General features: G+C 35.4%; 1 protein-coding gene across 1 annotated transcript in view; it reads right to left on the bottom strand.

The window, feature by feature from the left end:
- LOC136852464 (single-minded homolog 1-like) overlaps positions 1-20,323 on the bottom strand; it is a 136,158-nt gene extending 115,835 nt beyond the window's left edge. Inside the window, 1 exon segment of the mRNA XM_067127105.1 lies at positions 20,184-20,323. The gene's annotated coding sequence lies outside the window, so the exon portion shown is untranslated.
- Positions 20,324-24,966: the final 4,643 nt, after the last annotated feature.

The following is a 24,966-nucleotide window of genomic DNA, read 5'->3' as shown; positions in this document are numbered from 1 at the left end:
AACCAACTGATGCTTTATTATATGATCTAAGCCTTATGGACACCACGTTCGCATTCATACCTGTACTCTGACTTCGTCTTCAGTGTGACGTTGTATTTGTTTCCCCTCGTTTACAGAAACGAACAAAGATGGATCTTTAACTTGCTTTACAGTTTATTGAAGTTCGATCCCTGAAGACTGGGGATAATAGACGGGAAAAACATATCAGAATGATTTATTTCTTTCACCTGTTGGCATGCGTCCAAGTCGAGAATGAGGGAATTGGGAAGAAGCGGAGGTTGGCGTTGGATGGAGAAGAAGAGAGTCGGGGCAAACGTTCCATAGTCTGATTGGCTTGGGCAAAGCCGACATTTTTTTTAGGGGGGGGTCGGGAAGGGGGGGTTAAGGGGGTCTAGCCGACAGTAAAAAAGAGGACGATTTCACACAAAGAAAGACAGACATAGATACGTCCTGGACTTCAAAAGGCAAATAAATAAACAACAACCTTTTTCTCCACAAAAGACAGAAAATAATATTTATTATATGGGAGTGATTCTTTTGGAGTTACTCCGTCAACCTTCTATCTCGGTGCTTGGCTTCTGATTCTTTGATTTTTGTCATTTGTATTCTTGCTTATTTATGATCAGCGGATTTTACCAAATTTGAATGCCAGTATTAATAATAATATTAATAAAATAATAATTATGAAATTATTATTATTATTATTATTATTATTATTATTTGTGTTGTTGCTGTTGATGTTGATAAAATAATGTAATTGCCGAGTCTATAACTGTAATAGTTTTGTAGCTTTTAAATAAAAGGAATTAAGAGGACAATGCTGATGTTAAATTAAGTCTTTAAGTTAACAAAAGCAGCCAACTGATAGTAACGTTTTGCGGGAAATAAATGCCAACGTTTTGTAAAGTAATCGATGGCGATTTCGCTGAAGAATTTTTATTTGATATTTTAAGAAACATCTCAATTTCTTTCTGACGGCTCCTTCAAGTATTAAGTTTTTTACTTCTTTTGGGCTTTTCATATAAAAATTTTCAATGGTTTGTTATTTTGTGTCATTTGTCTTTCAATATATATATATTTATATATATATATATATATATATATATATATATATATATATATATATATATATATATATATATATATATATATATATATATATATATATATATATATATATATGTATATATATGTGTGTGTGTATGTGTGTGTGTATATATATATATATATACACATACATACACACAAACACACACAAACATATATATATATATATATATATATATATGTATATACATAGCTTATTTTTGTGTTAACAGCTGTATATACTTATCTAACCCCTTAACCGTTATTTTTGGATAAAAATCCAAAATTTTCAAAATTCATCTTTAACATATTTCATTTATAAGAACAGTCGCTTCCGATGCCGTACATTCTGTTCACCGTATTATTGTCAGAACCTTTAATAACAGAGTCTCTCTCTCTCTCTCTCTCTCTCTCTCTCTCTCTCTCTCTCTCTCTCTCACACAGACACATACACAAACCAGATATTAGATAACTTCTCTCTTTTTCTCAAGGAATGTCATAGCTATTAGTCCTTTTCTGTCACTTTGATCGAGTTATACAATTTCCTTCTCATAATTAAACCTCCGCAACAAATTCGTTCATCTCTCTCTCTCTCTCTCTCTCTCTCTCTCTCTCTCTCTCTCTCTCTCTATATATATATATATATATATATATATATATATATATATATATATATATATATATATATATATATATATATATATATATATACGATAAATGGGTGAGAAATTCCTTCTCCTACTTGTTCCAAACAAGCAAATCTTTTAGAACATAGTTCCATTTTCTTCCGTCAGCCTTAAAACCAGGGAACAAATTTGGAATCTCATATCAATGTCAGTGTTAAATCTCTCTATTCTTTCATACAAAGCAAAAGAAAATGTTAAATGAGAAAATGAAAAGTAATTTCCTCTTTAGTTGAAAGTGAGTAATAAAATTTTTTCCTTTTATTGATCGCTGTAGCAACAGACAGATTCTCTTCTCTTGTTTTGTAACCAGCTGAATGTAACCTTTATTAACCTGTCTATTTCTCTGCCTATCTATCTGCCCCTCAACCTATCTATTTTTTTTAGCAATTGCCTTCATCCCTCAGAGTTGATGGTTCTAGGGGCACCACAGTCAACTCGCTTCCCGGTACCTAATTCAGTGGTCAGCAGTGGCATATATATATATATATATATATATATATATATATATATATATATATATATATATATATATATATATATATATATATATATATATATATATATATATTTTATATATATATACATGTATATATATAAATGTATATGTACATATATATAAAGATTATATATATATATATATATATATATATATATATATATATATATATATATATATATATATATATATATGTGTGTGTGTGTGTGTGTGTGTGTGTGCGTGCGCGATCGTGTGTATGCATACACCATACTCCATGCCAATTAATGGTTACTTTCTCATACCTACTGCATTCTCGTGTTTATAAATCTACCCCATTCTGACAGACTATCAAGTACTAAATTTTGTCACCTCTTGGCTGTACCTCTGTCTTCCCTTAGAGTTCGTTAGGATGTGGTTTCTCTCTCTCTCTCTCTCTCTCTCTCTCTCTCTTCTAGAATATCGATTTTATTCTCTCTCTCTTTCTCTCTCTCTCAAACCCCTACAGGCTCTCTTCCCCTAACTGTTGAATTTGTTAAGACGAAAATCTCTCCTCCTTAATCTCTTAAGAGCCTTCCCCTTCCGGTCTCCCTCTCACACACACTCTCTCTCTCACTCTCTCATTCTCCTTTCCTCCCTCTTGATTTTCCTTTCAGTTTCCTCTGGAGAGAGGGGGGGGGGAGATGTTGTGAGGGGGAGGGGGGAGGGGCGTTTCCATTAGACTTCAGTGAAATTTACCATCTAATGTACAGTTGAAGCCTTTTCCTTAACTGTCAGTAAGTCTTACGTCCTTCCAGTTTGAAGTACAACGCGATGCATTAGATGCTATTCTCCATGCGCTTTAATACGTTTTTGTCTATTTATTAGTTTATTATTTTTTTTTCTTTTTTAATAAGCGAGGTCTGTCTTTCTGTATTTTCCTTTACCTCCTCTTACTTCTTCCTAATGAGCACCGTATTCTCTGGAAGCTTGAATTTCAAGTCAGTGACCCCTGTGGTGGGCTTGTTCCATATAATAGGTTTCATCTTCTGAATAATAATAATAATAATAATAATAATAATAATAATAATAATAATAATAAATAATAATAATAATAAATCTACTGATCCTGATTTTGCTATTTCCTCTTTAGTTTTATCATCAATTTTCTTTTCCCGTCCGGTGCATTAGTAGCGTAAGCGAATGGTTCACCGGCCATTAAAAAACTGTTTTGTCCTGGTAACGTCAAAAACCTTTTTTAAGACTCTGTTTCCGTTCTGGGCTGTTTGGCGATTGCCTCGAATGTGTGATTTCCGCTCACGCCGCTAGATGTCACTACTTAATGGCGTCTATTTCGTCTATCTCTGCTTGTACGTGTATTAAGTTTGTGGGTATGAACGTTTTGATGACTGTTCTCTCAAAAGAAAACATTAGATTGATTTGCCTCTTCGTGTTATTGCGTTTGTATGAAAATGGCCAGAAATTGCTGTGTTCCACGAGTGTTGAATTTGGTCATGTTCTTAATTGATTTCTTTACACGTTGGCTCTAGTGTTTCATATAATGATCTACACGTCTATTGAGTTATCAGTCACACATTTCTGGCTCCGAATACGGAGTCATTTGGTCGAAAGTTTTGCAACCTAGACACGGACGTATATATATATATATGTATGTATGTATATATATATATATATATATATATATATATATATATATATATATATATATATATATATATATTATAAACACAAAGCTTTACAGGTTCTTTGTGCGTCATTCAGGCCTTCCGTCGAAGGTCGACGGTATTAGGGTTTCAGTTTTATCCAAAACATCAAGCACAGAAAAGAGAGAGAGAGAGAGAGAGACTTCGCTCACTCTTTTCCTCACTTGACCCATTTCCTTGGCTTGACAACAGCTTGGACTAAGAGAGAGAGAGAGAGAGAGAGAGAGAGAGAGAGAGAGAGAGAGAGAGAGAGAGAGTCTTCTCTCACTCTTGCACCTCGGTATTTTGAAACAAAAGCTTATCTCCGTGTAAGAGTGACAGAGTCGTGTCCGAGAAAATATATATTTTTTTGTATTCGACTCGTGCAGCCACTTTTCGTTAAGGTTATCATTATTTATGGCCAAAATATTTCTATAATAAACTGTTCCTAAAAGCATATGAATGTTTCGCTCGCGTAAGCAGTTAGCATGTCGAAATATGAGTATTAATCACACGGTTATATATGACATTTCCTCGTCCTTGGTTTGGTGATGTGTCAGTGAGAACAAAGGCCTACGTACATGTGTATTCATATACGTACACATAAGCATACGTGATCGAAATATTCAACGCCATGAAGATTCTCCTACGTTTTCTGACGACGCTACGCGCGAAAGTAGGACACCATTACTCCATCAGTCAGATTTATGTGTGAGAATGAAGCTCTCTCCTAAGGAAGATTACTCCATCAGTCAGATTTATGTGTGAGAGTGAAGCTCTTTCATAAGGAAGATTACTCCATCAGTCAGATTTATGTGTGAGAATGAAGCTCTTTCCTGTGGAAGATTACTCCATCAGTCAGATTTATGTGTGAGAGTGAAGCTCTTTCCTAAGGAAGATTACTCCATCAGTCAGATTTATGTGTGAGAGTGAAGCTCTTTCCTAAGGAAGATTACTCCATCAGTCAGATTTATGTTGATGTGTGAAGATTACTCCATCAGTCAGATTTAGCTCTTTCCTAAGGAAGATTACTCCATCAGTCAGATTTATGTGTGAGAATGAAGCTCTTTCCTAAGGAAGATTACTCCATCAGTCAGATTTATGTGTGAGAGTGAAGCTCTTTCCTAAGGAAGATTACTCCATCAGTCAGATTTATGTGTGAGAATGAAGCTCTCTCCTAAGGAAGATTACTCCATCAGTCAGATTTATGTGTGAGTGAAGCTCTTTCCTAAGGAAGATTACTCCATCAGTCAGATTTATGTGTGAGAGTGAAGCTCTTTCTAAGGAAGATTACTCCATCAGTCAGATTTATGTGTGAGAGTGAAGCTCTCTCAGTCAGATTTATGTGTGAGAATGAAGCTCTTTCCTAAGGAAGATTACTCCATCAGTCAGATTTATGTGTGAGTGAAGCTCTTTCCTAAGGAAGATTACTCCATCAGTCAGATTTAGTGAGATTTACTCCATCAGTCAGATTTATGTGTGAGAATGAAGCTCTTTCCTAAGGAAGATTACTCCATCAGTCAGATTTATGTGTGAGAATGAAGAAGCTCTCTCTAAGGAAGATTACTCCATCAGTCAGATTTATGTGTGAGTGCTCTTTCCTAAGGAAAGATTACTTTCTCTTTCCTAAGGAAGATTACTCCATCAGTCAGATTTATGTGTGCTCTTTCCTAAGGAAGAATGAAGCTCTTTCCTAAGGAAGATTACTCCATCAGTCAGATTGAAGCTCTTTCCTAAGGAAGATTACTCCATCAGTCAGATTTATGTGAGAAGCTCTGGAAGCTCTTTCCTAAGGAAGATTACTCCATCAGTCAGATTTATGTGTGAGAGTGAAGCTCTTTCCTAAGGAAGATTACATCAGTCAGATTTATGTGTCAGCTCTCTTCTAAGGAAGATTTCAGTCAGATTTATGTGTGAGAATGAAGCTCTTTCCTAAGGAAGATTACTCCATCAGTCAGATTTATGTGTGAGAGTGAAGCTCTTTCCTAAGGAAGATTACTCCATCAGTCAGATTTATGTGTGAGAGTGAAGCTCTTTCCTAAGGAAGATTACTCCATCAGTCAGATTTATGTGTGAGAATGAAGCTCTTTCCTAAGGAAGATTACTCCATCAGTCAGATTTATGTGTGAGAGTGAAGCTCTTTCCTAAGGAAGATTACTCCATCAGTCAGATTTATGTGTGAGAGTGAAGCTCTTTCCTAAGGAAGATTACTCCATCAGTCAGATTTATGTGTGAGAGTGATTACTCCATCAGTCTCTTTCCTAAGGAAGATTACTCCATCAGTCAGATTTATGTGTGAGAGTGAAGCTCTCCCTGGAAGACTTTCCTAAGGAAGATTACTACTCCATCAGTCAGATTTATGTGTGAAAATGAAGCTCTCTCTAAGGAAGATTACTCCATCAGTCAGATTTATGTGTGAGAGTGAAGCTCTTTCCTAAGGAAGATTACTCCATCAGTCAGATTTATGTGTGAGAGTGAAGCTCTCTCGTAAGGAAGATTACTCCATCAGTCAGATTTATGTGTGAGAGTGAAGCTCTTTCCTAAGGAAGATTACTCCATCAGTCAGATTTATGTGTGAGAGTGAAGCTCTTTCCTAAGGAAGATTACTCCATCAGTCAGATTTATGTGTGAGAATGAAGCTCTTTCCTAAGGAAGATTACTCCATCAGTCAGATTTCTCCATCAGTCAGATTTATGTGTGGAAATGAAATTCTTTCCTAAATAAGATTACTCCATCAGTCAGATTTATGTATGAAAATGACGCTCTTTCCTAAGGAAGAAAAATATGTTTTCCAGTAAAAATTACTCAAAACGAAACGGCAAAATAAAGAACAAATATATTCAGTTACAAACCTTCAAGATCCGATTAAAATGTTTGCCCAATATGCAAATTTACTTCTTCGCGTAAATTCCTTTTTAACTAATTTAAAAACGGTTAACAAACCGACGCACCGAAGAAATATAAAACGCCTTCGTTCAAGCTTCCCGGTCGGAAGGTTCGAGTACAAAGGCCCACATCAGGCTTCTTAATCCCCTTTAACAACTTTCCCCGCTTTTGAGCCACTTTCGTGCAAGGTGCCGTGCTGGCATAAGGCCGTCGTAATCTAAAGCAACCAGTTAAGTGCGCATAATTGAATATCTTAATATGAATTTGGAGACGCAGCTGTCTAAATTAAATTTCGATTTTTTTTTTTTTACATCTCTCGCGTAGAAAGGTTATAATGGCGGAGTTCACAAAATGAATATGGCTATTTTAACTAAGCCAGCTACCCAATGATGTTCAGTAACAAACTAAGTGGAATCGCAGTATTGTTCGTAACAAACGACATTTTTCTTGATTTAATCCTTCTGCAACCTTAGAAGCTGAAAGGTCTGTATAATTAAACAATATTCATTTAGTCACGGCCTGCGCTAGAACATAGATTTTTAGTTTTCTGAAAAGAAAACTATTGTGCCGGCTTTGTCTGTCCGTCTGCACTTTTTTCTCTCTCCCCACTTTTTCTGACCGACCTCGGATCTTAAAAACTACTGAGGCTAGAGGGCTGCAATTTGATATATTGATCATCCACCCTCCAATCATCAAACATACCAAAGTGCAGCCCTCTAGCCTCAGTAGTTTTTATTTTATTTAAGGTTAAAGATACCCATAATCGTGCTACTGGCACCGATAGGATAGTCCACCACCGAGTCGTGGTTAAAGTTTCATGGGCCGCAGCTCATACAACATTATACCGAGACCACCGCAAGATAGATCTATTTTCGGTGGCCTTGATTATGCGCTGTGCAGAAAACTCGATTGCGCTGAAGAAGCTTCGGCTCATTTTTTACTTGTTAATTGTTATCTTCATCTAATCTTCATTGAGATGACCGTGCTTTACACACTAAGGAGGAACTAGAATAAAGCCTACAACATCGGTAAAACCGAAGCGGGAAATTCCATTCAAAGGCTTTGAATTGAAAAGTGTGAACTTATGACTTCACATTTCCAAGGACGGAAGAGTGAGTCGTCCTGTCCTTTCTTGGACAAGGTGAAGAATATGTTTAATTCAACAACGTCAGGTGGAAGATGACTAAGTTATAAGTGGGTGAAATATTTGTCCTTAGAGCATCAAAAATTAAAGATTTTACCTGTGGAATCATTCTTTAAACTGTTGTCAGCGAGTTGTTGGAAAAATCTCATTTTTTAACTTCTGAATCACTAGTGCAGAAAACTGCCTTGGTTAACCTCTTCACACACTAATTCAGGAGGATCATTAGCAGTTTATCGAACTCTCTACAAACACTGAGCCATTCACTACGCTTCCTATAGATCGTGTTTTTCCCAGTACCTCATTCACGCCATACACCCAGATTTTCTAGATTTTTGTTCTCCCCCCTCGGAACTCTTCTGAATCATTCCTTCCACAATACCAAACCATCTCAAAAAGCTTTGAACCAACCTCTCCATCAAGCTAACATTATCTTCACTTCTGTGTATATATCTCCGCACTTATTACCCTTCCGATTATTCTTATGACCGCACTAACAGTTCTTCTCAGGGGCTTCAACTCTTTCTTGCATTTCCTTTCAGCATCAATACTTCGCTTCCGTAAAGGAAAGTTGGCTCAACCGTCTTTTCATATATTCCCACCATGGCTTCCATGGATATTCTAAACTTTTCATAATCTTTTGCACACGTCCTTCTGCCTTTCTCGCAACACCTCTTCCTTCATCCTGCCATTATTCACTGTATTTACTCCGAAGTACCTATATGTATAGCTTCCACTCTTCTACCATCCATATGAACCGTGATCGCTCTTGTCGTCGTGGTTCCAATTTATCTTCATAGCCTTACTCTGTCTCACACCTACTTTCAAAAGCTTTCAAACTTATCTACTCTTTTTGTATATATATATATGTATTGTATTTATGTATACACATGTATATTTATATATATATACATACACTTATATACACATGTATATAATATATTTTATATCTATATATATATACATGTGTATAATATATATCTATAAATATATGTATATATATATATATAACAATATGTTTTAATCTGTCTACTTGTAGCCTACATTTTTTTTATATTTTAGAATAACTAATGTGAATAATTTACAGGTATACTTCCAGCTCGAGTTGCAAAGCTTATTTCTTCTCTTATATCTATTTGGATTATAAGAAATTTCATAATGCAACTAGTTAATTTAAATCCAAGTAATTTCGTCCAGTGATCAAAGTTGTAAAATTAGAAAATACCTTAACCAACACACTGATACTATAGCGTCTCATCCTTTGTAAACAGAATGCAAAATAATTCTCCCTGTTCTTTCTTAGATAAACAAGAGGATATTTATGTATGTATACTGTATATATAATATATATATATATACAGATTATATATATATATATATATATATATATATATATAATATATATACATATATATATAGATATATATAAAATACAAATCAAAGCATTGATCGGCAGGTAGGTACCCCTGGAGAAAAGGGAGGCGCGCTCAACTTAACGAGAGAGAGAGAGAGAGAGAGAGAGAGAGAGAGAGAGAGAGAGAGAGAGAGACAATGGAGCAGAAGCGAAGGACCTGCGTCATAACACGACTCCTCGCATTGACAGGCCTCATTTAAGAACAATGGAAGGCTTTCACCTCCAGAATTAATCAGCCAACGATCTTGCCCAACAGGAGTCGTTCGGATGCCTGCAACTTTGCACACACGGCTCGAGGGAGGACGAGGAAATACAAAGGTGAGAGGAGGAAGAGGCAGGACAACGCCGTTGACGGCAGGAGGAGGAGGAGGAGGAGGAGGAGGAGAAATGATGGAGGTGGAGACGAAGGAGAGATGGAGGAGATGCGGCAATGAACGAGAAGAGAGTGACGAGAATAATTGTCGGGAGGACGAGGAAAAACAAAGATGAGAGGAGGAAGAGGCTGAACAACGCCGGTGACGGCAGGAATAGGAGGAGAAGAAGAAGAAGAAGAAGAAGAAGAAGAGATAATGAAGGTGGAGACACAGGAGATGAACGAGAAGAAGAGAACGACGCGCATCCACGCGGTCATTCTCCGAAAAGCATCACAGAAGAACGCAGATGATAATGAGAGAGTGCAAAAAGGAGAAGAGGCGGACAATGGAGAACGCCTATTATACATATCCAGGAGAAGGAGATCGGTCATTGGTTGATTTGTGTCCATTTGCGATGCAACAGAGAAAAAAAAGGTGATTTCAGTGTTTATAATGATGGAGTGAAGAACGCTGATAAAGATGAAGAAGAAATATTCGAGAATGATAAAGTACATGAGGACGAAAGGAAGAAAGATAAGAACATGGCTGACGGATAGAGAGGAGCAGAAGAGAGAGAAGAAAATGCAAATGTTCATGATAAAATGAATAACAGCAATAACATAGAAGATCAGGGAGACGGAATTGACAGTTTTCCTAATGAATAAATAAAGAAGAGCACTAATGAATGTTAAGAACAGGAACATAACAATGTTCAAAATAATACAACATAAAGAACGTGAGAGAATGATGTCAAAACAAATTGGAGGAAAGAGTGCAAGAACGTTATCATGAATAAGGGGAGCCAAAAGAAGAAGAACAAGCAAAGAGTAAAAATATCCGCGGTGATGAAACGAAGGACAGAAACGAACAGAGAAGCAAATAATGAGGAAAACAATCCAGCAGAACAAAAGCCACCTGAGACGAAAGAAAGAATTAGGGATAATCATGGGAGGAGAGGGGAAGAAAAGGGGCATTAACAGCAGTAACAAAGAGGAAGGCAGAACCGAAGATAAAAGGATAGAAGAAGGGATGAAAAAGAACAAATCGCAATCTGAAGAAAGAAAGAGGAAGAGACCAATAGACCGAGAAATAAAGGGGAAAGAGAACTGACGGGTTTAGAAGTAAAGAAGAGCTCCGCTATTCAGAGAAAACATCGAGACAGTAGCATTGGCAATTAATTAAAGCGACAACAACAACAATAGTCATTGGCGCAAATTGGAAATAAGATCATCACCAACAGAAGCAGCTGGTGTAGCAGTAAAAGAAGTATTAGGAGCATACCCCACAAGGTTCACAAAATGGCATACCGTCTCAGCAGTCACATTTTTACACAGACCTCTGGAAATCACCAACTGACAGTCGAAATACAATGTTTAATCTCTTTTATTTCTATTTATTTCTGGCACCTCAATCCATCGGCATTTTAAGAGCGCAGTCCATAACACTTTATACAAATTTCGCAAAATTAAGTTTTTTTCAGAGTTAACACCGTATGAAAGGGAGGCCTCGCAAAATCTGCGTTCCTCCAGTGGAAGTTGTTTGTATCAAGAACAAAATGATCCCTTTAAAATTTGAGTATCCTTTCGTTTTCGGTTGGTTTGCAAATCGCCATAAATACAGCAAATCATTCATTCGTGATCGGGCAATGAGGAAGCCGCATTGATTTAAATGCATAAGTGCCTATGAATCATTTTTTTTCCCAAGTCGTTTCCTGCACGTACAGTAGATCAGTGAGCACACGAGAGAAACCTGGTCCGTTAAACATTTTTTTTTTTTCCAGATAAGCCATAAATTCCTTGGGGTTCGTGATCGTTTCCAACCAAGCAGCCTTACTGCGTGATCATGGTCAGAATACCCTACAGTGACGTCACTGACCCTCCAGCTCCCAATGGAAACCGTTTATCCTCAATGACGTCACATCTTGAGGAGAGCCAATGAGGGCGCTCGAATGGTACGTGACGGTTGGGTCGGCGGGAAAGTTGGCGCGGCACGGCATTTTGGCGGGAACACGTCCTTCTGGGAGAACTGGAAGGCCCCTTTGGTCACGTCCAGCAGCCTCCTGACGTGATTTAGTTAGATTTCGTTGAACCACTTCAATCCAGGCATCACGTGCCCCTTCTTCTTCTTCTTCTTCTTCTTACTCTTCTTCTTCTTCTTCTTCTCCTCCTTTTTGTTTTTGTTTTCGAGTTCTGAACTTTTGTCGTTTCGACGTTTGCTCACTTTGGAAGGTCAAAGTACTTTGCTTGCCCGCTGTTGTCCGAGGCGTCTTGTTTGAGCGTTGAATGTCTGCTTAACTTACTTTGTTTACATGCAGAAGGCATTTACTTCATTCTTTGGTTTCGCATGTACAGAAGAATTTAATTTTTAAGTTTCACTTTCCTCAAGGACTCCTGTAGACTAAGGCAGATCCTTATATAAATATATATATATATATATATATATATATATATATATATATATATATATATATATATATATATATATATATATATATATATATATATATATATATATATATATATATATATATATATATATATATATATATATATATATATATATGTGTATAAATGTGTGTGTGTGTGTATGTTAACCACCAAACCTTATTGATAAAAATACTGGAGATCTTATCGGATATGGGAAATGATGTATCTGGAACCATATTCTAATCTTGCAACAGCTAATGCATTTAGAAACCTTCGGCTATGATAGCTAATTGATCACCATTTTGAAGGATGACTGACTATATCCTTCTCTACGCTTTAATGAATTAGGATTATATTGATGCACATACCGAGGAAATACAGCAAGGATTGTGATAGGATAAAACAAATACAGAAGTAGCGAAGATTGGATTTCAGTCATGGTAAACGGAATAACAGTAATTGAATAAATGCGTAATAATGCCATTATTAAGTTACAATATTATAACTTAATATCCGAAGTCTCACGATGAGATTTTTCGTTATAAAGTATTGCCGCAAAGGCTATTTCAAATTTGTATATAAAAAAAATGCAAAAAATAACCGAAATCTGTGTACACATTAATATTGAGACGATGCGCCTGAATAAGGAAAATACAAAAAAAAAAAAAAAATAAGAACCGCACAATTACGACGAACTTGTGAAAACAGACTCACTTCAAATCGAGAGAAGAATTACCGAAACGCGTGTCATGGCATTTTCGAATGAACGAATTAAAAATATGTTAAAAACGTCAAACGTCGAAAAAGTAGAAGGTGTTTTCGTATTGGTATAGAGGCCGAGAGTTCCGCTTTAAAAAGGAAAGCCTGAATTAAAAAAAAAAATAATAAAAATTAACATTTGAATTACTGACCAAGTCAAACAAGTATACACCACGTAGAAAAAAAAGATGGCTAAACGAACAATTACAGAAGTAAGGTAAAATCATTTTACTGACGCAAAAAAGAGTTAAAATATAGCACATCTGTAAAGGAATGGATAAATGATGGAAGCTTTGCACTACATGTCCAGGAAAAATATCATGACCATAGTATGCCCCCGGAATTTATAAATGGAATTTGACGTGGGATTTATTTGAGAGAAGAAATCCTATTTATTTAATTCTCAGCCGCTGAGCCCAATGGAGCGATTGTTGGCACTTATGTACAGTTTTATCAACATATGATACTGGGAATATGTTTTTTATGCTGTAAAAATATCACTGTTTTACTTAAACATTTCCGCACGTTTCTCACATGCACAAAATATACATATACGTATGTATATTTCACACGCGTATATATACATATACATGCATACACATATATACACACACATATATATATATATATATATATGTATCTGTGTATATATATATATATATATATATATATATATATATATATATATATATATATATATATATATATATATATATATATACATACACACATACAAACAAACTCGATGTTGTTCTTTCATTCACAATAAACGAACTGCGAAATATTCACATCAATATCTGATGTTCGTTGACATACCTTAGTGCAAATACTGAAGAGAAAGCTAATATACAAAACTCCACTCACTATATGGTTCCAGCTCCAAGCTAACACCGAAAGAGTCCTTAGGGAAAAGGGAGACAATTCACAGTTCCCTCGGCACCCTCGAAATCAGACTGACCCTCCAGAGTCACTATCGGGGCGCCGCGCCTCTCAGCCAGACTTCGAAACCCGCTGACGGCCAATCCAGTGCATTTCTAGAATTAATTTCCATAGATCGCGAGTGCTTACTATCGCCCGGTAGAATTTCCGAAACGTGCTCACCCGCTCGTTTCCAAAGATGGTTCATTTCCGGTGGAAGACTTCGTCAGACATCGCTGTCCAACACCGTCAGCCGTTTGATGATTTTCATAAGCTGGGCACTGCCCTCGTAGGTTTCAGTGCCAGTTAGCAATATCCGGAGGGGTTTTCTCTCGGCGAGGAGGAGGAATGCGGAAAATATGTGGTTTTAAATCGCGGATGCCGAGGCAAATGAAAAATATGTGATTTTAAATCGGTGATGCCGAGGCATATGAAAAACATGTGATTTTAAATGGAAGATGCTGAGGCATATAAAAAAAATGTGATATTAAATCGCGGAAGCTGAGGCATATAAAAAACATGTGATTTTAAATCGGGGATGCCGAGGCATATGAAAAATATATGTTTTTAAATCGGGGATGCTGAGGCATATAAAAAAATGTGATATTAAATCGGGGATGCTGAGGCATATAAAAAACATGTGATTTTAAATCGGGGATGCCGAGGCATATGAAAATATATGAGTTTTTAAATATTGGGAATGCTAAGGCATATAAAAAATATGTGATATTAAATCAGTGGATGCTGAGGCACATAAAACACATGTGATTTTAAATCGGGGATTCTGAGGCATATGAAAAATATATGATTTTAAATCGCGGATGTTGAGGCATATGAAAAGTATGTCATTTTAAATCGCAGAGGCTGAACCAAGTGGAAAATATATGATTTTAAATAGAGGTAGTTGGGACATAACAAAAAATATGAGTTTAAATATTGGAAAGTCTGGCATATTAAAGAATGCTTGATTTTACACAATGGATGTCGAGGCATAGAACTGATAGCTATAAGCTCACGTCAGCCTTGTCCATATTCAGTAACAATTATGGTATCAGTGGTAAAATACCAGGAGACTCAGAGGTACGTAATACCATCACATACTGTAGTACGTGATAATATTACGTACTCTACTTAAAGGACATCTGATACGTACTCACTCACCAACGCACTGTTTTTTTTTTATGTTAACGAATCCTGTTTATGCTTTCAGATGCTACATCAGCATAATTCATATTATGCGATGTACATTTTTGTTAATGAAAAACAAAACAAAAAAACAGGAAATCCGTTTTCAGATTTTGTTTTGAATAACAGAGAAGAGTAATGTAAATATGTTATGTCTATGTGCAGGCATTCGTTTTAAAGTATTTTGAAACTAGCTGACGTTGTCTTTATAATTTATAGCTGAGTAATTATATATGTATATATGTATGTATATGCATATCTCTCTCTCTCTCTCTCTCTCTCTCTCTCTCTCTCTCTCTCTCTCTCTCTCTCTCTCTCTCTCTTAGTATTGGCAATGAGCAGAATATTATTTCAAGGCACCCTGAACTTCAAAGCCTTGTTTTTTATATATATATATATATATATATATATATATATATATATATATATATATATATATATATATATATATATATATATATATATATATATATATATATACTGTATGTGTGTATTTGTATATATATGTACATATATGTATATATATGTGTGTATGTGTGTGCGTATGTGTATATATATACACATATATACACATGTATACGCACACATGTGTAAGTATGAGCGTCTGTACATCGTTAGTAATCAAAGTGCCACCGGTATTCGAGTTTTATTATTATTATTATTATTATTATTATTATTATTATTATTATTATTATTATTATTATTATTATTATTATTATTATTATTATTATTATTAAGTGCTGGCGATCATAGGGAAATCTTGTGGCTGTCTTCTTTTTGTTATTTAATCCGTCGTTAGTTACAGTACCCTTTATTTGAATATGCTAATGTGGCTGACTGTTTTGGATGCTTTGTTCTGGTCTTACAAAATTATTGACCGATTTTCTGGTTTGTGTCAATATCCTCACTGTAAAGGTGTTAATAATATTCTAGAAAAATAACCAGTTAATATTCTCTATCTCGTTCCACTGTTTCCCAACTTCAGAAATATCGTTTGAACAAATGCACATGTTCATGTGCTTACACAATACGTATGTATGCTGTCAATGAAAAATTATGGGTTTTCCACATACATACGGATGTAAATCGCATATCATTGCTATTTGCACCCTATAAGCGCTTGACATGCAACTGTATATAATCTGTTTCTGGTCCCCACAAAATAAAAAATATTGAAGCCCAAACTTCCAAGTCATTCTGCATACCTCCCCAAGTTCAGGAGGGGTGAATTCACCCAGCGATATATTCTTAAAGTCCCAGATCTTTGTGTACACTGAATTCCAAGGGGGAACAAAATCATATTTAGCAATCAAGAAACTCGCACAGAGCATTAGTGATTATCAAGTGACGTGCAAAATGGAAATGAGATGGATGTCGAAACAAAAATGTAAAAGTTTTGTTGGCAATATCTGGCAACTGTAAATCAGTTTTCAACAAGGACTGTCTCATAACACATAATTTCTTGATGAATCCTTGTCAGCCTTACTTGGCAGTTACGTCTGTTTTCAATATCGCGAAACATATTTCAAACGACTACAGTAATTTCAACCAAACTGGATGATGCCGATCAATATGTATTTTGTGTCCTGATAAGTCGTGTCTTATTAAAGATTTGATGTTTATGTTCGATTACAAACGAACCACGTATACTGTTACCAGTGTTTTCGTATAAAAGTGATTCGGATGGCTGTTACCAGATATTGAAGCATATAGAAATTTAACTTAGTGTTTGATTACCCTGCATTAATTACAAAAAAGAAAAGAAAAAAGTTTTAAAGTTATTTGAGCACGCATGAATGATGAAGACCGATGTAAATGTTGATTATTCTATAATTCAAACATCGTTTTGATTAGGCTGAAAATATTTAAAGAAAGATACCGATTGTTCTGAGTATTTTTTTTTATAATGAACTACTTAACATACTAATAAACTCAAGAATCCTCTTGATGAAATCAAGAAGCGCAACGCTGTTTGGACAATAATTCTCCCAACTTCTTTCTTGCAATACGATTTACTGTAGACTTGGGTTTCCAAGCGAATGGGTTTTGGTCTTATAAAAATTAGACTCCACGCTTCTCTATTTCAAAATAAATTGCAGAACAACATATTGTACGTGATATATCATAAGTACGATCCAATTGCAAGATTACTTCAATATTGTGTCTATTATTGACGGGGGAAGTAGTACACTAGTACTTGTATATAACAATGAGCGTTATGAAAAACACAAGAGAAGCGTTTTCTTTTATGGGGACCAATCAGACAGTTTCATCTCTTATGGTAAACATACTTATTGTTTTTGTTTGCGTGTTTGTTTTTTGTTTGCCCCACATTTTATCATCTTGTTTACATTTATATTCTGCTGAATTTCTGAAATAGCAGAAGGACAGAACGAAGACCTATTGAATTTCCCAAAATGATCAGCTATTTAGATTTTTGTGAAGATTAATTATGACATTTGGGAAGACTTATCAGAACGTAAATAACACAAATGGCAAATCTAAATAAGAATTAACACTACTTGAAAAAGAAAGAATAAAATATAATATTTTAGGAAGGCAGAATATCGCGGCATTTTTGGGGTTAATATGGGATAAGGTCCCCCCTTCCTCCGGACATGGAAAAACAAATTAAAGCTTACCATATGAAGTTTGATAGGCTTCTATATGATATTTAATAACAGCAAGGAACAAAAAAATTAAAATCACGCTTAGTCATATTTTAGCAACAGGAGATAGGTGGTTTCACTTTATGACCAAATACTGGCACAACTTAAAAATGCATATATATATACATATTATATATTATATATATATATATATATATATATATATATATATATATATATATATATATATATATATATATATATATATATATATATGTGTGTGTGTGTGTTTATATGTGTATGTGTGTGTTGTGTTATGTATATGTATGTGCTTACGTTAAGAGTTGCATTAAAAGTATTGGTCCCCACTTTCAAAACTAGTGACTTTCTTGTAGCTTACGAAGTCACATAAACTTTATCGTAAATGCCACCTGCTTTGGCAAAAATTCCACTGAGGGCCGTAGGAACGGGCAACGGAACACCATAACCTAGACCGTAGCCGAAGAAGCAAAATAAGAAAAAAGGACAGAGATACTGATAACTCTAGTGTTTTCTTTTATTTTTCACGATTAAAATTATAGTGTTGACAGCCTCTATAATACTAAGAGCAGCAGTTGTAAAAGTATTAACCAGCGATGTTTTATTATTATTACTATTATTATTATTATTATTATTATTATTATTATTATTATTATTATTATTATTATTATTATTATTATTAAATATGAATGAAAATATACAGACCAGTGAAGATAGCAATTACTGTACTGTAGATAATCATCTTATTTTCTTCATAAGTTTTTTCTATACGTTAAAATATAGTGACATCTGAATCCCATTCAGAGCGCTAACCCGAGGGATCTGTTCTCAAATAATAGACGGAAATGAAAGCAAGACCAAATTAAAGAAGTTGGACAGGTAAGTAAGTAGAGACGGAAGGTAGAAATGAATGGGTTAAAAAAATTATATATATACTGTATATATATGTGTGTGTGTGCGTATAATATTATATTATATATATGTATACCACTTCAACACGTGATTTTAAAGTTAATTCAAAATATCAGGGTTATAAATTAAAACAAAATGGTTGATCTGACCGGCTTCGTCTGTTAACTGGCCAGGATCATTTGCCACGCACGCGAGTTTATATATAAATGCAATATATATGTATATGATCAAGAATAACTATATATATATATATATATATATATATATGTGTGTGTATTTGTCTGTGTCTGTATATATATATATATATATATATATATATATATATATATATATATATATATATATATATATATATATATGTATATATATATGTGTGTGTGTATATATATATATATATATATATATATATATATATATATATATATATATATATAGATGATTTTTAATACGAGTGTTACCGCTTCTTAGTTTTTCAACGTACGAAAATTAAATATGAATAATAATTGAAATAATAGGATAGATTTACATTAGTGGTGTTGTTATTATACGTATATATCAGCAGATGTAGTAGTCATATCAGTAGCAGTAATGGCTAGCAGCAGTCTTGTCATTAAGTGCTACTATTAAAAATACTAGAATATTGTCATTATGGGAATACATTAAGGAATGCTATTATTAAGATTGGGGAAGTGGTACAGAAACCAATAACATAATTGAGAGAGAGAGAGAGAGAGAGAGAGAGAGAGAGAGAGAGAGAGAGAGAGAGAGTTACTCCATAGCCTAATACTTACACAAAGAGTCGACCAATCTCAAATTCACTCCAAAAAGAGAGAAGAAATGAGTATCCCCTACAACATGGACATGACCGGATCTCTCCAAGAGGGAGCTTTGTATCCGACGCAGAAGCAACGCGGATTCATAACGAATGAATATTTACTGCATCTTAATATTGATTTGGACGGAGCCGTAATTACCGGTGCAATTCGTAAAGAAATGTTCAGTTTTCTGTAGTTTTCGCATTACGCATTTGTTGTGAAGTCGTTACCAGATTTGTTTTTGTCGAGGGAGAACGTGGCTGTATGATGTCTCATTGTATCTCATGGTACATAGGAATTAGTCATTGTAAGATGGCTGACTTCTCTGAATGTTCCACCACATTTGTTGACATCACAACTTCCACAGAATTACCACTTGAACACTTGCTCAGGACTTCGAGACTTCACTTTTCCCTTTAGATCTTGAAGAAAGATTTTCGCTTTTTAAATCCACGATCGAAAACATTCATTCTGTGAAATGCAACGGACCGAAGGAAGGGCCTTTGGATTAGGGATCACAATTTTCGGGCGTCACATTTTCCTTGTTGCGCTTTGCTTTGAAAGTAAAGTAGGGGGGTCGGCGGTCCCCATACGGAAGGGGGTGACGTAGGGGTAATGCCTTCTTGGTGCCTTTACATGGAATCACTATCAAAAACAGCTGGAAAGTGCGGGCGTGCTGTATGTATAGCCTGGCAGGCAGGGAATCGCTCTTCAGGTGGGAGGGCTAAATAGGTGTAGACGTGGGCGTTAGAGTGTGGGCGGGTAAGGGGGGCGTCGTGCCACAACTGGACACTTACCTCGTGAGGTCGTGGTGGTCGTCGTTGGGGGCGCAACGCAGCAAAAAGCGATGTTCGTGCGGCTAATCTCTCGCTCACTTAATTAGACAGACCCACCGTGCTGAACGGCGTGCACTAATCCACCGTCCACCCGATTTGGACGACCAACTCGCGACCAGGAATAAAATATGGTGATTGAACTCCGTGCGGGGGTAGGCGTGTCCTCGCCGGGCCAGAGGCGGAGCTTCCGCGGCTTTCCAGGAAGCCGATAGGCTTATTTGACGTGGCCACACCCAAAGGCCCTCGCTGGGAGTCAATGGCAGCCAACCAGTGCCGCGCTTCTTTCGTCCTCTGCGTAAGAGAATACATCATGAATGGATGTCCAATTTTCCACGTCATCGCCTCCTGTATGCTGCGGCCAATTAAAACCCCCGAATGGGCAGGACCACACCCCTTCGTTGACGTCAGGCTCGCTTCCTTTCTCTGCCGGGTCCCCCCGTAGGAACCCGAAAGTCTACATCGGCGGTACACTTGTCACTTCCATTGTTAGTTCCGGCCATTACAGCCTGCATATCAGTGATGTAGGACCAGCTGGTATTCATCTACCAGTCGCTACCACTACTACCACCACCTGCATCGGCCCTAGGGACTTGCACACGCCATATATAGGCCTGAGCCACGTGCGTTTGTGTGTGCGTCTGTGTGTTGGATGTCAACGGCGACCCGACCGACCTTTGCCCTAAACATGCATTGTTTTTTAGATTTTCTTCAGAACGGGGGAACTACAGACTCGCTTGTCTTCCACAAAAGGCAGTCAGTCCATGAAGTGAAATCTATCAGAAAATAAAAACCATTCTGATGCTCTGCTCAACACAACAAGATGAAAAGCAACTGTGATCAAGTACAGTTTAATCCGCGTGGATTTACTGAATTCCTCTTGTATAATTCTTCTATTCATTTGATGTCCGTTTATTTACTAATTCGTATCTTACAAGTATCAAACATTTTGATTGCTCTATTTTCCCTCCATTTATATTTTCCATATGCAATTGCTTCATATCAAACTAAACCTTTTTATTTGAGCGATTTTCACGCTTCATTCAAACCTAAACCGGATTTGCCCCGTCAAAGTGGTTTGCGCAAAAACAAGAAAGGCGTCTGACATCGGTGACTTTTATTTGTTACCGAAACATATCCTGTGATTTTATTCTTCCTGTTTATTCGTAAGGCTTTTTTTTTATCATCAGTATTATTTTTAATATTATTTGGTTTTAGCCTTTTCATGTGTTCCTGATGGGAAATATATTAAATATAAAATTATTTGTATCGCAAGTTTCAGTGTTATTTTTAGCATTTTTCCTTTTATAATTACTATTTTTATCGAAGATATGGCATCCACTGTTTATCTTCCCATTGAAGAACCGCACTTTATTATTATTATTATTATTATTATTATTATTATTATTATTATTATTATTATTATTATTATTATTATTGCAAAAATTACTCGTCACATTTACCCTCTACTTGTGTTTCCATCTTTTAGTATATATTATCGTATGCTTGAATAGCCGGCATGTATCTCACCGAAGAACTGACGCTTATTGAACAAGCAAATTAATATATCCTAATAAAGCGGTCACGTTTGTACAGTTGATCAACGCGAATTTTTATGACGTATGCGTCATTGACCTTGTGTGCGTGCAGTTCGTATATGTTTCAGATTTATGCTTCAAAACTTTTTGAATTTATTTTGTCATAAGTTTTGTACTGGCCATTGGAACATCTTTACAGAACAGTCCTCAAATTATCTGAGAAACATTTCAGAAACGTAAAGTGTGATTCGTATATATATATATATATATATATATATATATATATATATATATATATATATATATATATATATATATATATATATATATATATGTGTGTGTGTGTGTGTGTGTGTGTGTGTGTGTGTGTGTGTGTGTAATGTCATCTTCCAGCCCGTCCCTGCCTCTCTTACCACTGACCTGTATAAATAAGCAATCGGAGTGAATGTAGTCTACCTCGGTCCGAACATTGAAGCGGGAAACTATTAATTTTACCGTCACCAGCGTCGCGGTTTGCCGTCTGAACCTTTCCCTGTGTTACTGTTATTTTAGACGGCGTGAATGCACTTAACATAAAATACTACACATTTACTTTGTTACTCATCTAGTTAATTTCATTAAATATCATTACAGTATTATTCATGGCGGCCACTATTATTCATAGCGGATGGAGACTATACGCAGTAACTCTCTGGAATTAAAAACGGGAAGAAAAATTTTTGCAATTTTTATGGAATTAATAGAAAATAATCTGTCTCGAGATCTTACAACCCCTCAAAGTCGCATTTCAGAATTAATTGTTTCCGTCTTCCAGAAGCTCAGAGAATTCCAGGACGATTCTCACCTTCCCACAATTGTAAATGGTTAAACGCCTTTCTTCATCCTTATTGGGAAAATGGCGATACAGATTCTCGTTACATGATAACTTCGCTTCCACGAGTGATCCATGTGGTGGGTTACGTTTCTTTCATTTTATTTTATTTCCGTTTATTTTTTCGTTCAGTGTTAGGTTATCTGATTACTCTCCATTTGTAAATTATTCAAGTTCTTTGACAGTTTCTTTTGGGTGTTCGCACGTACACACACGCACTCATATACATAGCCTATACATATATATAATATATATTTATATAAATATATATATGTATATATATATGTGTGTGTGTGTATAATAATGATAAAAATAATTCTTAGCGAGTACAATGTCCGTCCGTCAAAGACTCGAGATTTACCGCTCACAAAATATTATCTTGACATTTTTTGTGATAATTTTTATTATTATTATTATTATTTTTATTATTATTATTATTATTATTATTATTATTATTATTATTATTATTATTATTATTATCCGGTGACTCCATGAATGGTTAGTCAGTTGCTTAAAAACCTGGAGTGAGATTGTAATTCTAATTTTTTTATTATTTTTTTTATTATTAATTTAATTGTAAATCATTGTCATAATTTTCAGAATAAGGAATGTGATTATTATTATTATTATTATTATTATTATTATTATTATTATTATTATTATTATTATTATTATTGCTGCAGTTTTATCCTCTATTTTTATCGTTGTTGTTTTCAGAACCATTATCAAAATTTTTCAATATGAATAAACTTCTGTGTGGAGTCTCTAAGAAGCCTTACAGTAGATTTTACCGACTTACAACATTCAGTAAAATTGGAAACCCTTTGAAATTGGATTAGAAGTACTGTTAATAATTGTAAGATGATTATTTGTTCATAAAAATGTTGAATGATTAAAAGTAGGAAACGAGAATGGACGCGAAAATCACATGCTGTAAAAAAAAAACATTCGGTGAATGCCGTTGAATTTACAGAATTGGAAGTAAGAACGTTTCAAAAGTTTCATTTTTCTTCTCTCTCTCTCTTTTTCTCTCTCTCTCTCTCTATATCTATATATATATATATATATATATATATATATATATATATATATATATATATATAGAGAGAGAGAGAGAGAGAGAGAGAGAGAGAGAGAGAGAGAGAGAGAGAGAGAGAGAGAGAGAGAGAGAGGAGAGCATATTACCTTCTCGATTTCTGTACACTCTGGATACATTTGTCACTACAAAGCCGTGATTCCTTGAAGAGTATACAAAGGGACTCTAACTTCTACTGAGGAAAATCGAACTCTCTCTTATTGGGCCAATGTCAGGTTCAACTAAAGCGTGTGCGCGCGCGCGAGTGTGTGAAGTCCTTCATACAAGGGGTGGCTCCAGAGCAGAATAGGCATAGGTCACTGCCATTGTTATTGTAATTGCAGAAACACCGATTAGTAACCTTTGCAGACAACATCCACAGCATTAATTACGTCAAGCACCTAGACAAAAGGGTCACGGCACCCGTCGAACACTATATTTGGCTACTTGCATGCGCTTTCTTGCTTCCTGGACATTAGGGGCCTTCTCTCTCAGTTCCTCTCTCTCTTTCCGTCTATCTATATAGCATTTTGTAGGTCCTCCTCTCCTTCATCCGCGTAACACTTCCAAATCATGCTTTCATCAGACTATGATGCTCTATTCTTCAGTCTTTCAGCGTCACCAAAAAACATCGCAGAACGCTCTGGTTCATCTTTTCCTGACGCTGACCTTTCAGTCGTCCCATTCATGTGCACATCCATTTCTCTATCATCCTGGCTTCTGTTTATCCATATAACCTCCTTCTTACTTAAGAATGTTCTTATTTTCATCAGGCTATATGCATGAAGGTAACTTTTTCCTCCTTTTCCAGTTTGTTGTTAATTCTTTATTGTAAAGCAGATGAATCTGATGTAATTTACGTACATGAATTATTGAACGTAAAAAGTAAAAAGCAATGTTATTGCGAATTTTGTCAGCCAGATTCGTCCAATAAAAGTGTAATAAAAAGTATTATGACTTTTTCTGCTAAGGATCCTATTTCAGTAAGGAAGTATTAACAGAATAAGGATTTTTTTTTATTTTATTTTATTTTATTGACATAGCACGTACAGTAGAACAAAATAAGAAACTTGGATTATCATTGTAAGTAAAGTAAAATAGAGTAGCCAGTAAGCCCTCTTAAATTACACTTTATGAGTACTCGAAATGCTGAGAGTTCCAGAGTTCAACAGTGAAGGAAATAAAGGATGAATGTAAACCAATAGAACATAATTATACGGGGTTCTCAATGAAAAAGAGCCCGTACTGGCATCCAGTCAAGAA

Source organism: Macrobrachium rosenbergii, chromosome 25 (assembly GCF_040412425.1).
Source record: "Macrobrachium rosenbergii isolate ZJJX-2024 chromosome 25, ASM4041242v1, whole genome shotgun sequence".
NCBI lineage: Eukaryota > Metazoa > Arthropoda > Malacostraca > Decapoda > Palaemonidae > Macrobrachium > Macrobrachium rosenbergii.
This window is presented reverse-complemented; position numbering and strand designations above follow the sequence as displayed.